The sequence below is a fragment of the Passer domesticus genome, chromosome 3, assembly GCF_036417665.1.
Source record: "Passer domesticus isolate bPasDom1 chromosome 3, bPasDom1.hap1, whole genome shotgun sequence".
Taxonomy (NCBI): Eukaryota; Metazoa; Chordata; class Aves; order Passeriformes; family Passeridae; genus Passer; species Passer domesticus.
Window position 1 is genome coordinate 19,346,554 of NC_087476.1, and position 16,754 is coordinate 19,363,307.

General features: G+C 38.4%; 1 long non-coding RNA gene across 1 annotated transcript in view; it reads right to left on the reverse strand.

Moving 5' to 3' along the window:
- Positions 1–16,518, reverse strand: part of LOC135296103 (uncharacterized) — a 49,864-nt gene extending 33,346 nt beyond the window's left edge. The window contains exon 1 of the long non-coding RNA XR_010358149.1: positions 16,394–16,518. This is a non-coding gene — a long non-coding RNA (uncharacterized LOC135296103). The remainder of the gene's footprint in view (positions 1–16,393) is intronic.
- Positions 16,519–16,754: the final 236 nt, after the last annotated feature.

The following is a 16,754-nucleotide window of genomic DNA, read 5'->3' on the forward strand; positions in this document are numbered from 1 at the left end:
CCAGTATCATGGTACAGAGCCAGATAGTGTGAAAACAGCCCAAGAACTAATGACTACACAAGCTAATCACCACAGACAGGTCTAGCCAGAAAAATCAATTATCCTGAGAATCCATTTCTTCTCAGGAAAAGATTTACTCTTTATTCCTACCTTACAACTGAAAATTGCCACTCACTTCAGCAGCCACTGAAAAAGGTGTATTTCATATTTAGGACTATATGTTTATGCAAGTGACAAAACTGAATTCCTTTTAGCACTGCAGAGCCAACAAAGCTCGAGAGGGAATTAGATATGAGGCAGGCTTGTGCTCCATCAGCAGATCTGTCTCCTCCCTTCTGATTGCAGTTTCCTTATGGCTGATGATGATTATGAGCCAGGAAAAAATCACAGCTGTTGTTCCAAAAAGCCCTTTTAGAACTCAGTAAATCCAGGACTGTATCACTGGCAAGTCAGTTAACATGAAATGATCTGATGCTGATTTTTCAGGCTTGTTTTTTAGTGGCTATAAAATATTGAAGAATAATGATCTACACTCTAATGTCTACCTATAGATAGAATCCCATTTACATCCTCTGCTTCAGAAACAGGAAGAAAATATTTCAGCTTCCCTTGTTTTAATTTGTTCAGTGTTTAGAAATGTTGATAAAGATACAAAATACTCCCTGACTGAGAGCATAGAAAGGGAGGGGTTGCTTGTCGTATGCACAGGCTCCATTGACAAGATCTCACATAGGCAAATTTTCTTTTTTATTTAACTTTACACAAAATTATATATATTAAATATAATATATTGCTTTCCAATATAATTTTATATTTTAGGAATATGGGAATGGCAGAAGGAGTTTTGTGAGCTTGAGCAGAAAAGCAGGACTGCCTAGGAAGGCAACAACAAAGAAAATAGGGAAGCAAAGGCTACTGCAATGCTGCCACTTCCTGAAGAGGAAAGAGCTGCCCTGAGCAATTATCATGCACTTTATGCTTTCTAGTGTCTTATAATTGCTCAGAACAGAAGCATCAAGTTGTATTACTGGGAGCTGGGTGATCTGTAATGTTAGGAAAACAGTATTTTTTGGGTCTCTTTTACCTGTTGAAAGTCTAAGGTCTTCAGAGCAGGGATTGACTGCTGCTGTGAGGCTTCATATAAATGATTGAGATTTCTGAATACCATCAATCCTAATAATAGAATAGTCAAAATTAATGAAGAAGCAGAAAGTCACAGTTACAGAGTTACACCTGGCGGTGCAGTCTTAAGCCATTTTTGGTAATTGGTGGTTGCATAATGGAGGTAGAATTAAACAGTAAAAAAAGAGTTGTGTGTAGAGGAGGTAAATGGCAGTTTTGAAGGTCACATGTCCTGTAGAATGACAGTGAGCTGCAAATATCAATGTTTTCTGCTTTAGGATCTTGACATAATCACAGAGCTGATCTACAAATAAAATTATGACAATTTTGCAGAATATGAACTACTGAATACCTATGTCTGCTTGTTCTGCAGACTTAGATATGCAGTAATTTATATAGTTCTACAGACTTCTGACTTTTTTGCCCTGTGAAAATTTATTGTTGAAAATTACTGCTGTTGGTGTTTGGAAATTTCCTCTATACAAACAAGAAACTGAAAAACAAGGAGCCCAAATCCTACACTGACAAAACACCCAGTTTTCACTGAAATTGATTTAACTGAATTCCATGGCTAGGTACATTTGACAATATGTAATGTAAAGGCATCTGACCAGATCTCAAGGGAAGAGTGTTACAGGAGAATGATCTGAAATTTAACTTGTGGACTTCAAGGTTGTTATCAAATTTGCTTGAAGGTTGAATCCAGAATATTTCTTTAAATGTTGGCAGTCACTTCGTGTTACCCAATAATAGAATCCAACTATTTATTCTTGAACATGGACCATTAAATTGTAATATTTGGGGGCTTTTAAAAGAGTTTAGCTTAATTAGAGAAATACTTCCATCACATAAGCCATGAAGACCAGATTTTATGAGCAGTCCTAGAGTCTTAGAGAAATAAGTAGACCGAATGATATGATAGACCTTAGGGTCTGTGTTTGCTATCAGCAAGTATTTGTTATCTCAATTGGCATTTACTGTAGCTCTACAGGCACAGAAAAGTAGGAAAAAACCACTTTCATTTTAACTGTGTCAGTAACAAAATATTTAAAACTGTTTCACAATGAGTATTTCATTATTAGAAAAAAAGCTTTTCATACAAGCAACTTGTTAAATAGGATAAAATAACCATAATTACCTAAATTCTGGCAGATATATGGAAAATCTACATTTGCACCTAATTTATTCTCAAGCTAAAGACCTAAATGCATGTGTTTTCAGTTGCCATTTGTTTTATGAGTAGGTCTTTCTATTTATTGCTTTCCAATCATAATCAGGTGAGGAATATCTTGTCTGACAGAGCAGTTTCCTGCATTATGTATTTAATTTAAATGTTGCATTTTTTCTGAACATGTGGATTTAATGATGTTTTTGAAAGACTCCTCTTTCTAGGGTCTCCATGGTGTGGCTCCAAAGAAGTAGGAAGAAGTGAAAAAATGGGAAAGATAGAGCATCTTCGGATAGATATCTTCTACAATTTCTCACTCACTACTCTGAAAAAAGCGGTGTTTTTGACTGGATCCATTCATGGGGTTTCATGCCTTTTTAAGCTCCACTGGTCTCTGGATGAGGACTGATTGCTATGCTGAGCTTCAGGAATGCCCAACTATTAATCCCACGTCTGACAGCTGGCAGTGGGACTCCCACAGTCAATGCAACAACCTAGCCAGGCTTCTGATGTGTCACTTGGGCACATCCCCAGTCATGTATGACTGGGTCTGGAGATTGGGTTTCTAATTGCAGTCCAAGGACTGAATGACAGAATGTGTCTGTGTTTTGAGAGAAAACAGAGATCTTGTCTTCTGGATTCAAAATGTATGACTTCAGCAAAAGAAGTAGAAGCTGTGCTTATGCCTATTTTAGCAATGTGACATGTTATGTGACATATTAGGAGCAGCTTTGAAGGGAGTGAGTTGGTGTCAATCACTTAGTGTCCATGTTTTACGTATTTTGGGCAGATTCTAGACTACCAGCAGCCATTAAGCAGCAGATCCTGAGGAGGCAGGGTAGCATTTCCACTGTGCCTGTCTTCTTCCTGTGCAAAAAGTCATCACTGCACAACTGAAACCCACAGACTTTCAGCCTATACACAGATCCCCTCTCTCAACCCCTCTTTTCCAAGGAAAGATGACACACGCTCACCAGAACTCCTCCTGGAGGAGATACTGGGCTATCAGTGTAGGGGGATCCCAACAAGGTGCATAATGTGCTCTGACTCCATGATTCAGTAAGCTGAACAACTGCTTTATTAAGCTAGGTTATATTACACTAATACTATACTAAAACGATACTAAAGAGATACTATACTAAAAAAATACTATACTAAAGAGATACTAAAGAAAAATCCGTGACTGACTGGAGACAGTCAGGACACAGCTTTGACCCAATCCAAACAACCCTCAGCAGAATCCAATTAACAGATTACTCTTGGTAAACAATCTCCATAACACATTCCACATGTGCCAAACAACAGGCACAACAAATAGAGATAAGAATTGTTTTCTCTTCCTCTCTGAGCTTCTCACTACCTTCCCCAGGAAAAATCGTAAGAGAGAGAATTATGTCTCTCTCTGTTCAGAGAATGTGAATATCACACTGGGTCATCTCTTGAAAGAGGGCAAGGGTATAAAACCTCTTTTTTTTTTTTTTTTTTTCCATATGGGTGCCCTCACCCTGATGGACAGGAGCTGTGACTGACTACAAAACATCATACACCAATGGAGGCACAGCTGGTAATATCTCTTTGTCTTGTTTCTTATTTCTCTATCTCCTTTTCTATCTTGCTCCTTCTATCTCTTCTCTCTTATGGTGATCTTAGCTCTCAGAATACCTATAGACTGCTTTTTCCAGTTATGTTTTTTCCAGTTATGGTTTTTCTAGTACTATTCTAGAGCTGTTAAAAATAAAAGCTATTGCTGTTGTTATAAACAATTATTGAACATTTTTTTCTGTAATCTCCTCCAAGGGATCCTTTATTAAAGAACCCAGTTGTCCTGACTAAGAGATAGGTCATGACAGCGGTCAGCTGCCCAGTCGGTCCCCTCCCAACTTCTTCTGCACCCCAGCCTCCTCACTGGTGGAGTGAGAAGCAGAAAATATGTTGACACTTCACAAGCACTGCCCAGCAACAGATAAAAAAATCCCACAATACTTTTGTGCTGTTTTTACAGCACAAATCCAAAACACAGCACCATGCAAACTAAAAGGAAGAAAATTAACTCTATCCTAGCCAAAACCAGTACAAATCTTTTCATCTACTTCTTTTCTCATTTCAACATATCCCCAAACTTTATATCATGTGTATTTTCAGACTATCATGCACTATCTGTGCATGTAATTGAAGCCTCCAGAATCACTATTTGTATATAAGTCAAATATATATACCTGCACTCCAGGAAGAACGCAGTTTTCCTTCCTGAGCTGTACCTCATGCTCCCCCCTCACACCCTGCTGCCAGTGTGCTCCAGAAGCTATCCCAGGGTAAGGATGCTGAGCTTAAGGGCAGTGAAGTTCTAATTAATGCACTGACAATGTACAGTCTTCTACTTTCCTTTTTCCATTTGACTTTTTCCAGTAACCCTCACTCTTTTCCTTACCTCTGAACATCTGGCCAGGCACCACTTTCATTACTGCTTTTAAAGGCTCAAGTGATAGATTTGTGACTCCCTTTGCATGCTTTTCTTTGGCCAGTATAAAAAGACCCAGGTGATTGTTCCTTCACTTGTCAAAAACCTCATATGGAGAACTACTTTTACAAACAAGAGGAGGCATGATGGAGGCCATGAGCACTTGGAAGAAGTTGCTGTAGTTTACAGTACGGTATTACCTCAAAGACAGAGGTAATGAGCAGTAGCTCAGATGGTTCCTGAGGCTTGCACTTTGCAATTTGCTGTTACCCCAAAAAGTGTCTCATATGGAAAAAAAATGAAGGGCTGAGACCTTTGGATGAAAGTGATGCCTTAAGTTTTAGCTTTCATATTTTCCAGATTCTGTACTGCATTAGCATGTAACTCTGAACTTCATATGAAGTTAGCAAGTTCTCCTCACAATTTAGTCAGACAAAACAATCCTTTTCCAGCCTAAGAGCCAAGGACACCACTGCAGCTTCAGGCCCAAAAAGTGTAAACAACAGTGAACTGAGGAGAGCAAACTGGAAGGATAGAACTTTATAACCTGAATCTGTAATTAAACCCAATGTGTAAATGGACCAAAACTTAATAAAAATGTGAAGACTCGTGACCCATGGCTTGGGTATAACCTCAGCCAGGCTCTTGTGTTGCCCAAGGTGCATTCTTTGAAGGCCTTTTTAATAAATGCCTACTTTATTCCTTTAACACTGTCTAACCTCTGTTCTCGGTAGCCTCTCAAGGCATCAAAAGAATGTGTGAGTATAAATATTTATTTAAGCATGTTAAGAGATTTTTTTCAGAGGCAACTAAGGTGAGGAAAGGGATGAAGACTGCTAGGAGGAGACTTTACTCATTAGATTCATAAGAGTGAGCTTTGAAGGCTTGGAGGAAGTGGTGCTGCATCAGAATCTGTAGCTTTGAAGTATGAAGCAAACAATTTATAAAACATGTGTATCCCAGCAGGCAATATTTGATCACATTTGTGCAGGAGTGTAATTATGCATATCATGCAGGTATCATGGAAAATGACATATAATGAAGGGAATGGGGGAGTAAGTAGAAAATTACCCATTGAAACACATGGAAAATGTAATTGAGAATATGCATAATGCTTTTTTTGTGGCTCTTTTGCAGGAAAAATACTATAGAAACTCCAGAGTGCAAGTATGAGGAGTATGTTATAGACCTGCATTGAAATCTCATCCTGTTTTGAATATCACAGAATTCACAGAATCACTGGGTTGGAAGAGACCTTAAAGACCATCAAGTCCAACCCATGCCCAAACACCTCAACTAAACCATGCCACCAAGTGACACATCCAGTCTTTTTTTAAACATGTCCAGAGACAGTGACTCCACCACCTCCCCAGGCAGGCCATTCCAGAACTTAATCACTCTTTCCATGAAAAACTTTTTCCTAATATTCAACCTATATTTCCCTTGATGCAGTCTGAGACTGTGTCCTCTGGTTCTGTCAGTTGCTGCCTGGAGAAAGAGACCAACCCCCACCTGAGCACAGCCACCTTTCAGGAAGCTGTAGAGAGTGATAAGGTCACCTCTGAGTCTCTTCCTCTCCAGGCTAAACACCCCCAGCTCCTTCAGCCCTTCCTCCCAGGGCTTGTGTTCCCAGCCCCTCACCAGCCTCGCTGCCTCCTCTGGACATGCTCAAGCATCTCAAGGTCCTTCCCAAACTGAGAGGCCCAGAACTGGACACAGCACTCAAGGTGTGGCCTCACCAGTGCCGAGTACAGGAGAACAATGACCTCCTGCTCCTGCTGGCCACACTATTCCTGACACAGGCCAGGATGCCCTTGGCCTTCTTGGCCACCAGGTCACACTGCTGGCTCATGTTCAGCCGGCTGTCAACCAGTACTCCCAGGTCCCTTTCTGCCTGGGCACTGTCCAGCCACACCGTCCCCAGCCTGTAACATTGCAGGGGGTTATTGTGGCCAAAATGCACTTGGATTTATTAAACTTCATCCTGTTAGACTCTGCTGGATTCAAATAATCTGGATTCAAACTGCGAACATCAGATTACATTAGTTATGTGTCTGTACTCTTGTTCTATTAAAAACAGCAAAGAAACATCTCTCAGATCTTATGCAAATATGGAGCAATAGGAAATCCACCATGATTTTGCTGAGTAATTTTCCGAAGATATTGGTATGATGGAGATGAACTAGAGGTAGCAACTTATCTTCCTAATAAAATAGTATATTAATTTCTTGAGCTAAAAATACGACAGTTGATTTAGTTAAGTACAACCAAAAAGAGAAAACCTGTAAAATATTAGTGCAATGGAGTTGAAACAGTAAATCATGAGCACCTGAATGGAACAAAACTGTATAGCCTTTCTTAAAGGAAATTGAAAAAGCATAGCAAGCATAGCGAGGGATATCATAAGATCCAGTGTCTGAACTTTGTATCTTAGGTTATTTTAAAAAATCAGTGGCTAAAGACAACTCTTAAACATAAATCCATGAGATTAAAATGCTGTCTTTTCTGAAATGTTAGCATATTGAAATACATTTTTATCATGTTTTAATAGAAAGGACACTGATTTGTACTTATGCCCACTAAAACTCTTTCTGAGATGTTGCTACAATAGCTCTTTTCAATTTTTGTCTGAAACAAGTTTTCAGAAAATAAATATCCTTAGAGGAAAATGAAAGATAATAAAATAAATATTCACTCCCTTCAGATACACAATGTGGCAAATATTTTTTTACTCTTTTTTGTCATTATTTGCATACATATATATATATATCGTTATTGCATACATGTGACCTTACATGTTTAGTAAGTCTGTTTATGGGATATACTATGAATGGACAGTTGTACTCAACCAAACGTAGTATTTATGATTGATATTTGTGATTTGGATTAGATAGGCTAAGACACTTGCAGTAAAATATCAAAAAATACTAAAGAGGTAAATTGAAAACACAATCAGTAAAGCAAATTTATGTAATGAATATATTTGATATACATGTATGATATGCATGTCAAAGTTATGTTTTAAAATACAGATCAATGTAATAGTTGTTTTGTATTAGAGATGTTAATTACAATTTACTCCCACTTGTCTAAGTTTGACAAGATTGAATTCCCAGTTATCATCCAACGAAAGTCCTGCTCAGCTATTAACAACATGGGAAATGTATTTATAGGCACTTTTTCAGGCTCTGTAGTTAGAAGAGTCAGCAAAGCTTACTCATTCATGTTCCTCATGAGCCTTTCCCTCTCTCCCCTCCCCTTCAACTGTCTCTAACAAAGAACTGGGGCTATGTTTGCAGTGTACTGTGAACTGTTTCATTCCTGGTAATTAAAAACAAAGGAAATCAAACCTTTGTGGGAATTTTTGAAGTGATAATGAATTCAGTCCATGCCATCCACTTTCTTTTCAAACATCTTCATATAACCTCTGTTTTTTTGTTCTAGGATAAAGAACATGGAGTCTGCTAAATACAATTGCTTAAAAGAAGGAAAATCACTATGTCATGCAGTGCTCCCCCTCTTCTCCCAGTCTTCCCCAAATACCAACTTTATAATAGGAGACTGGGAGGTGGGATGGTAGTTCACCAGAACAACCTAAATGCTATAAAACCTGAAGACTACAGATGACAAAAAGCTGTATGTGTCAGACGTAACAACAAGCTAAGGAAAGGCCCAATTAAAAGTAACTAAGGCAGAGTGCAATTGCACAGAAGGGTACAGAAGAACTGGGAATTTAGGCTGTTATAAATACAGAGTCATAGTGCTTACACTATTGTACCTTGAAGTGAAATAGAACCACTGCAAGTGACTCCAATGTTTGACCTAAAGTCTGACTTAATGAGAACAGAAAGCAAAGGAGCAAAATTTGCTGTTGACTCTGCTAGTGAATATCTTGGAGAACATGAAGAACTCCATTCATGCTTCAGGATTCACCTTTGACATTGCAGGGAGAGTTAAACAGACTGTTTTACCAATTGAGGACTTCCCACTTACAGGGAGGTACAGTCTGCATGTTTGGAGGACAACTTGGACTTGGCCAGGTGGAGAGGGAGGGAGTTCGCCCACCCTGTGCTGTTCTGTCACAGCTGTCAGCTGGCACTTCCCAGGGGATCTTCTGCCACCTCCCACCGGCCAGGCTGGTGGGTCTGAGGGCTCATACAGGCTCTGGAGACTACGAAAGGAAAAAAACAAGTGTAGTTTTCTAGCTATTGATTTTGTGTGATACTTGGTAAAGCATTTAGTAACCATCTTGTCTATCATGTGATCAGCATGCACAGTTCTGTCACAGAACTACTGTCATAACTACAGGGAACAGAGAGAATGCTGGCTAAAGGCATCAGCCCCTCCAAGCTGAAAATTTTGATAGCCGAGTCAAGTACTGAAGATTAACACTTTCCATGGAGAGTACAGCTGAGGTGAGAAGGCAGCAGCAAATAGTCTTTGTTTCAGTTCTCTAAACCAAGCACCAGGCAAAGGGAAGTATGGACTTCATGCCCTGACTGACAGGGCTGATAACTCAGCATGGGGATTTGGTAACAACCTGTGTGCGGAATAACACTATATCTTTTCAGAAATTGTCCTTTCCCTGTCTTATTCATTGTCTTATTCATTTTAGGTCTTCTCCATTCTGAAAGACATAAGGCAGAAGACTTCCTGATAGCAAAGCTGTGAAATTTGCTTTGTGAACTTTTTTTCAAAGCCTTGAAGTGCTTTTTCTGTTTTGTTTATTAATTTTGGAGTAAAGAAAAAAAATTCTAATCTTTCCAAAACAGCTCTTCTGGCTTGTGCATATTCATTTTTTCATTCATCAGTTCCATACCATTCCATGGCTTTCACACTGTTCTCATTTCCTCTTCAAGCCCCCCCTTCAGCTCAGAGATTAATTGATAGCAGTAATAAGTTGCCTTTGTCTCTGCCATGGCTGTGAGAAGGAATTTAGACTGCTTGCCAATAGGATTCAGTAGTGCTATTTTGGAATATGTGAAGTGTCAGAAACTGATACTGGACAGCACAGGGAGCTGATGGGCAGAACCATTCCAATACATGCTATTTTTGATCATTTCTGCATAAAAATTACTCTGGCTTCCAGTGATGTGCTGCCACTGGGAATGTTGATGCTCAGAAATGAGGATCTGTATTTTAGTTTTAAGGCAGATTTCTTTACTGGATACTGGCATGTTAGGCCATCTCTTCCTGAGGGGAGACCTTTTCTGCCAATGTTTTCACCACTATGTTCATGTCAAGCCTCTCTGCTCTCCCAGTTCCTCAGTCAGGTGTTCACACTTATCCTGTTTTATACAATTTAATTTCTTCCCACTCCAGCTCTCACTTCCTTATCCCCAGTGTCTCTTTGCTGAGTGCCACCACATTCTCCTGGTACATTCAACCTTCCTCGATGATTTGTCTTAAAAGAGGTCTTCAATTCCTTATCACACTGCCCTGCTCAGTTTCCTTTCCAGATATGGATCTGTCTTGTGGGCATCTCCTAACTCACAAACTTTATCCCATACACTTCTTTCTGGACTTTCCTTTCCTGCTTTTCCACTTAGACTTTTCCAGAAGTCTTTATGCTTTGAGAGCTGCTTCTTCTGCCTTCCTTTGCAACTAGCTCAGACTAGCTCTAGTTTTCCCAAATGCTTTTCCCCCCTTGTTTTTCCAGCCCCAGCCTCTCCTCCCACCTCATTTCCTCTACTTGGATCCTCATCATCAGCCCCTACAACAGTGTTGCTCCAAGAACTAGAGTTACTCATGACTCAGCCCCATTTCTGCAGTTCATGCAAAGTACTATTTAGAAAACTTCTTTGTGTGTATTCCCATTTTTGTTGACGGTGAGAGCAATGTCTGGAAGTCTCAGCTGGAGTAAAAACAGAGGGGTGGTACTGGGGAGCTTAGGAGATTTGGAATGGCTTCAAACTTCCTTCAATGAAGCATAGGGAGGCAATTAATGGGGAAACCTGGCCCAATGCCCAGCTGCAGAGCCTGCCTGTGCTATACAGCTGGCCTTACTTGTTTGAACATTTTCTTTGGTTCAATTCACCACATGGCTTTACTTCACTGGGATTAGCTCTTCAGTTGTAAGCTTACACAGCCTTATTGAAAGTAGTCTAGAGATGCTGGTTTACAGCAAATAAGGATATGGTCCCCCCTTCCTTTTTTTTTTTTTTTTTTTTTTTTTGATTTTGAATGGAACTAAAAACTGAGACAGAATTTCACTTGGTGTCATGTCAAAACCCCAAGTTAAACATAATTTTAGCATAAAACCTCAAAATGGTCTGGGTAAATATGAAAAGCTCATGAAGTTTAGGTGATCTTTAAACATGCAGAGCTATATAAAATTCTGTATATTATCTGATCTGGTTCCCAGTGTCAGGTTTTACTGCAAAAATTTGACATTGACTTAATTGGTTTCCAGCTGGAAGAAAAAAAAATAATTAAAATGTTTTCAGTGTATTCAGGCTTAAGAATTTTTCACCCTTCTGAGTGTTACATTTTTAGCAATCTGAAATGCTCAGTTTCATAGACTTCCTAGACATTAAAGGATAAATCTTCAATGGGAAGTTATGTTAGAGCCAAAAGAGGATTTATGGATCTTGAAAACAGGCAGTGTAGCACCTATATTTTAAGCAATTTTCCCTGACTACAATCCAGAATCAAGAGTTTCAGTCCTCAGGGCATGGGAAGGGTTATAGAATTCAAAGTGGTAGTCCCGAACTCCTGCATACTGAGGGGAGAAGACTAGCCAACAGAAACTGCCAAAGATGGATTATGGCAGAAAATCTTCTGCTCCCTCGAGCTTAAGAGTTAAGGCTCCAGGAAGGCATATTACCTGACAAAAATACACTTTAGGGTTACATTAATTGCCTAAGAATAATTAAGACCTCTCTATAGGTCATGTTATGAACCAGATTCTCATAATGCTCAAGCACTGATGTAAAAAATTGTAGCTGGTTCTATGAAAACTCCAGTCTTTAGCATGTTTAGGAATTTGTGCCAGACACAGGTGAATTAAATAGGTAAAATAAAATACCCATCTTTGGTTTTTGTAACTAACACTTACCTGGGAAAGTATAACACTAGGGCCACTTACATTTGTTTACTGCTTCAGCTAAAGGAGGAATATAAGCCTTGTGTTTGAACTATTGCCAATGCTTCAGCTGAGGTAGCCTGATGTAGAAAATTGCAAGGAGCAAGAAATGGGCAGTCAGTCTCAAAAACTTAGGTGGTTTAAAATCCTCATGGAAGAGGAACTTGAGGTCCCACAAGTGAATTCCTGCACCATGATATCCAAAGTTGTGTATATGGAATTAGAAATAAGTAACACAAGTGTGCAACATTTCTTAAGGCCAAAAAGGTATCAGAGAAAATCCTCAGACAGCTGACAGAAACTGTGAAGCTGAGATTTACATGTTATCATCTTAATGTGAAAGTACACTTGGCATGAGTATGTGGCAGGTTATGTGAGTAACCACCTTTCACACATTATTAAAAAATAGGAAAAAAGAGGGAAAGAGGAATCAAAAGATTCACAGATTCAGAGGACAAAGTAAGAAATAGAGCCAGCAGACCATAAAAATAGCTGGTTTAGCTACCAGTTAACCAAATTACTTTTTCTATTTACTTTTCTCCTACATGTGAATATGATCACTCAGTGATTGCAGCAGAATGAAACAATATTCATTGACGTATCATTAACTCACTTATTTTTTTTACTTGGAAATTTCTCATTCCTTCCTTGCCCCTCAGTTTACAAAATTAAATGTCTTAACAAGACAAAAAGCTCTGGAGAGAAAATGCCTTAAAAAGTAATTCTGTGGTGATCTCAGAGAGCTTCAGTAAAACATACCATGAGCATGTAATTATTTTCTCATCTAATTTCTCCTTAATATGGTTCAAGGAAAAAGCAAAAATAATTTAGTTCCTAAGCATTTTAATATAAAACAGCCAATTTAAAAAGCCAATTTATAAATAATGTTTCCATTTGTCACTTCCTAGATTAAGGTAGAGCCCTCAATTTTTATAGGAATCTCAGCTGCCTGCATTCAAATTATTGCAGAATTTTTTTGTTGATTTCCTACATTTGTATGTTGTTTTCGGAAGCAATGCTATTCAGAGCAGGCCATTCCTCACACTAGATAATTTTGTCCTAGAAATGACTAACACGATCATTCTGTTTCATAGCTTGGAGCAAAAATACCTCCTCTGAGCTGAGTTTAAATGTATTTCTGTCACATAAATGCAGATCCATCAGTAATGCTCCCAGATGACCAAGCTTCCTGAAGAAAGCACTCAGTGCCAAAGTCTGTTTCCATTTATGAGGATGTTAAATTCTGCTATTTTATGTGCCAGTGGCCAAAGAAGCAGGTTGTAAGTGAGTAATTAAGAACATCACTTCCCCAATGAGAATTATGTGTGTGATTTGGAAGGCAGACTTTGGCTGGTTTACCATTGGCTTTTAAAAAATTTGTTTCCCATGAGGTTGCACTTATTTATTGTTTAGTAGAATGTTTTGGGCTACACTAAAGCTTTTGAAAGAAATTTTACTATGGTTAATATGTTTGATCCCATATTTTCCCTAAAGTGAATATCTTAAATCTGATATATTGTCTTTAGATATTGCTCTGCTCAAAGAAGGAGTACGATGCTTCAGAACAATCAAATATTTCAATGGATTTTTGGCATGCTTAGTGTTCTTATGTTTCAGGAACTAGAGATCTAAAGCTGTCAGTCTTTACATATATGTAACACCTTAGCAATGACTTGTTTATATTAGTGACAGTGTTTAGTGTTGGAATCCCCTCCCCAGGGATGTGGTAGAGTCTCTGCCACTGGAGATTTTCAAGCTGGGATTGAACAGGATGTTAGATAATTTCACCAAGGATCCCTTTCCCTTAAAGTTTGAACCAGGTGATATTTCTAAGTCCCTTCAGCAAGGAAGAAACTGGAGATATCACTTTGAGACTTATTTAATTGTTAATTTATCTAGGGGTTCAGCAATTTTGAATCCTCAGTGATGAACGTGGGGTTTTAATCAATTACATAAAAATTAAATTTGGCTGGCATTCCACAGCCGAATTTAATCAACCCTCTCTGCCACACACCTTGGGATGCTGGTCAGCAGCCCCCCAGAGACCCCTGAGATGTGAGCTGCTGGCCACCCTCAGAAACATGTCTGTTGTCCGTCTGACTGAAGTGATCCTACACCTCTCATCACACAGAGAAACTGATTCCTCAGTTATTAGGTTCTTATAACAGAATTACTCTCTAGACAAATCTAGGTAAAGACATCTGTAAAAAGATACTTTAGTCTTAAAAGTTGAGGTGGGTGTGGTTATTTAACCTTTTAAATAGATATATGTGAGCTTAAATTGTTCTGCTCATGGCTCAAAATGGCATTTTATGCCTTTTGGAAATAAAACTGCTTCAGTTCATTGTGAAGATACTATATAGCATAGTAATACCACCACCTTGTGGGGAAGAAATATGTCCCAACATGTCCTAATATCCCTATGTACTCCACAGGCAGAGCCAAAACCAATACATATGTTAATATTTCTGAAATGATAAATGAAACAATTATTCTCATGGAAGGTAATTTGTATAAAAAATAACAAAGCATTTTTACTTTGGATAGGTTTACCTTCTAAGTTGGGCTTAATATGCCACCTCTATAAACTTGGCACAGCTTGCATAGCTAACTACAAACATATGATTTATGCCCTTGATTTATTAAGATATTTAAAATTTCTGAATGTTTAATTTGTTTGTAAAGGTACTATAAAATAATGCATTTTTATATAAAAGACTTATGGATAAATATGTTTAAGTGCCACTTTGCACAGCATTTCCTGCAATTCTGCTTTATCCAACTCTCGTTTTCATAGAAAACATTAAAATTAGGCTTTTCTGACAAACTAGACATCTGGCAGAGGCTGAAATATATCTATCCTGTACTGAATCAACTGATAAAACCCTTTCTCTTCCTAAAGTCCCCCTTTTTTTTGCTGGGGGTTGTTATTTTATATTTTTTGTTTTGTTTTCTATTTAAGTTCTCAACTCTATCAAACATAAGGCAGGGTTTGTACAGACAAGGGTTTCATTCACTACAGGCCTAACAGTCTGTCCCCTGCACTGAATGACGTAGTATCCTGTGGAAAAAATATTATATGCTTATGTTGTTAAAGGCTGTAGTATAAAAATGATACTTAAGATTTAGCACAAGCACTGAAAATTTAACTCCAGATTTTCCTAATACTTTTGAATAATTTTCACTGTTAGTAACAGCCAATACAAAAGTTTTCATGTTCATTTCCACAGATACCTTTTTAAAGAGAAGAGTTAAAATATATTCTCTTATCCATTACTACAGCACAACTGAAGTAACTCTAGATGTTAAAAATTAAAATCAGGTTTTCTTTATTGGAAAGTATTAAACACCTTCTAACATATATACTAATGAAGGGGGGTTGTACTGTTGAACAAGGAAATTCTGTTTTACTACTAGAAGAGACTTTTTTAATTCATCCTGGTATCCATGTAGGAGTAAAGAAGTCTGTGTATAGCAGAATGCTTTCAGGATAAAATACATTCAAAACAGACTCTTGCAAAACTAAATTTTGTCCTTGAAGACAACATTAGGACTTTATGTGGGTGAAAAAAAAATATTTTTCTTACCCTGCATTGGAACAAAACTGCAGAAATCCAGCACTGCTCTAAGGTAAGAGAGACCTGTCATTCACACTGCCCACTCAACACACTCAACTTGGACCCTTCAATGCTTAGAAAGCAGACTGCAGGCTCTCATAAACTAATTCAGACAGTCTAACCTGGTCCTAGGCTTTCTACCTGACCATAAAGCTCTCTAGACTGTGATTTCAGAGATTCAAATAGTCCCAGAAGGGTTAACGCTCTTTTGGGAGCAGGCACTTGATGCAGAAGCACATACGGAGGAGAAGGCTTACTTCACACAGTAGAGTTGTTGCCAAGAAATCAGGGAAAGGCTTTAGTTTACATTAGCTTGAGGATGTTTGCTCCAAAATTTCTACTACTCTGCAGCCAGAAAACTGGCAGAAAAGTCAGGGCTAATTCTCTTTTGAGCTTTTTCTGTTGAACTTTTTACACCACAAAGTGCAAACAAAGCAAGAAAACTAACTAAACTCCTGTGAGAATGAGATTTTACTGAAAGAGGTTCCTAACTTTTCTGCTCCTGATTTTTGTTGTTGCTGATGGCTTTTAAATACTCAAGCATCCTCTGTATCCTATAGATACATTTCCTCAAGAAAATAAGGATGCTGTTTAGGCAACAGATTCCTTCTCTTCTTCTTTTTTTTTTTTTATGGCTATGTAGACCTTCTGAGAGCCTGAACATGATCACTAGATTTTTATATTTTTCCTTATTTAGTTAGCTAACTTTTGGACTTAAATTTCTTTCAAAAAATCCTATCAGCTTCAGATCCACAATCAAGAAGGGCAATTCAAAAAACCTAAACTCCAGAACATATTTGTAATTAGTGTCTACATTTGCCATTGCAAAGTTCCCCTGCAAATGTACAAAGCAGCCTTTTTAGCTCCTGCCCCACCAGTGTCATGAGCTTGTTAAAACCCTGGGGAAAGCAGGGTTTGTTAGGTGTGATCTTTGCACCACTTACCGCAGATGAAGCACAGAGTTCAGCAGACAGCAAAGCAGACACAGATGGTATCTATAATCTGAAAAAGGGAGTAGTGAACCACTTTGCTGAGCAGATTAAAAGCTAGGGCACTCCCTCACAAGAGGTGACTGGAGTTACCTAAGCAGAGTGTTTTTTCCTCCAGATTGTTTCTGGTTTTTTTCATCTCAAAAGGAATGTTTACTCAGTTTGAGACACCATGAAGAATGCATATTGATCTGCTGGGGAAGGCATGCACAAGTCTGTTCTCACTCATCAAAATAAGTGTCCAAATCACAGAGTAACTATTATACTTTGTATTTTATCAGAGTCTGGCTTCATGGCTCTGACATCCATGGCTTCC